The sequence below is a fragment of the Dioscorea cayenensis genome, chromosome 2, assembly GCF_009730915.1.
Source record: "Dioscorea cayenensis subsp. rotundata cultivar TDr96_F1 chromosome 2, TDr96_F1_v2_PseudoChromosome.rev07_lg8_w22 25.fasta, whole genome shotgun sequence".
NCBI lineage: Eukaryota > Viridiplantae > Streptophyta > Magnoliopsida > Dioscoreales > Dioscoreaceae > Dioscorea > Dioscorea cayenensis.
Window position 1 is genome coordinate 20397982 of NC_052472.1, and position 1088 is coordinate 20399069.

The window sequence follows — 1088 nt, forward strand, 5'->3', positions numbered from 1 at the left end:
TGGTTTTAGCTTTTAATTCTCTCTTTTGTTTTCAGTTTATAGCTTTGTATTTCAGCCCCTGATTTTTATTTATACCTCAGCTTCTCTAGTTGGAGAAGTTCTTTACTAATTAATTATCTACCCTAACCAAAAAAACATCGGTGACATGAATCAGCTTGAGTCACTCGATTTTTCAATCAATAACTTCTCTAGTATCATTCCTCCAAGCATATCTGCTCTGAATTTTCTCAGTCATCTGAACTTATCACACAACAAGTTGTCAGGGAAAATTCCATCAGGCAATCAACTTCAGACATTAGATGCATCAGCTTTCTATTACAACGATGGTCTTTGTGGATTTCCTCTAAGTGATTGCACCAGTGAGACTCCTACTCAAGGCCCTTTACATGGAGGAAATCAAGACTTGAACCAAGATTGGTTTGATAACTTGTGGTTTTACATAGGCCTCGCATCAGGATTCATTGTTGGCTTCTGGATGTTCATTGTGTTCATCATGATAAAAAAATCAAGAAGAATTTCTTATTTCCGATCTATAGACAAGGTTTATGATTGGACTTATGTGAAGTTGGTGATATACTCCAGGAAACTGAAATCAATACTTACAAGGAGGAACTAAGGCCAGGTATAAGCTTTGTGATGACTGTTATCTTACTACATACATTGAATGCATGTACTAATTCTCAGTTTTATTTTACTATTGAAATGCATGTAGCTAAACTAAAGCCCATGCACCTTATGATTTAAACTATTGATTTTCTATAAACTTTATTTTAATAATAAAAAAATGATATTGAATGCAAAATAAAGAAAAAATGTTCAATTCCAATATATTCAATTCAAAACTTGTTGCATCTTAATAGTACTTCAGAAGCAAATTTTGGGGATGGGCATGGTAACATTTTGAGCATCTAGAATCCATGAGAGCTATTAAAAATTTCAATAGATAAGCCTAAGCAATGCTTTCAATTATTTAAATTATCCAAAGAGTTACTAAAATCCTCAACAAGAAAAGCCTTGAATAAGTAGCAGCAGGAGGAAAACAGAGGGGCATGTAACAGAGGATTGTTGCCTCATACATTCTTTTGCAC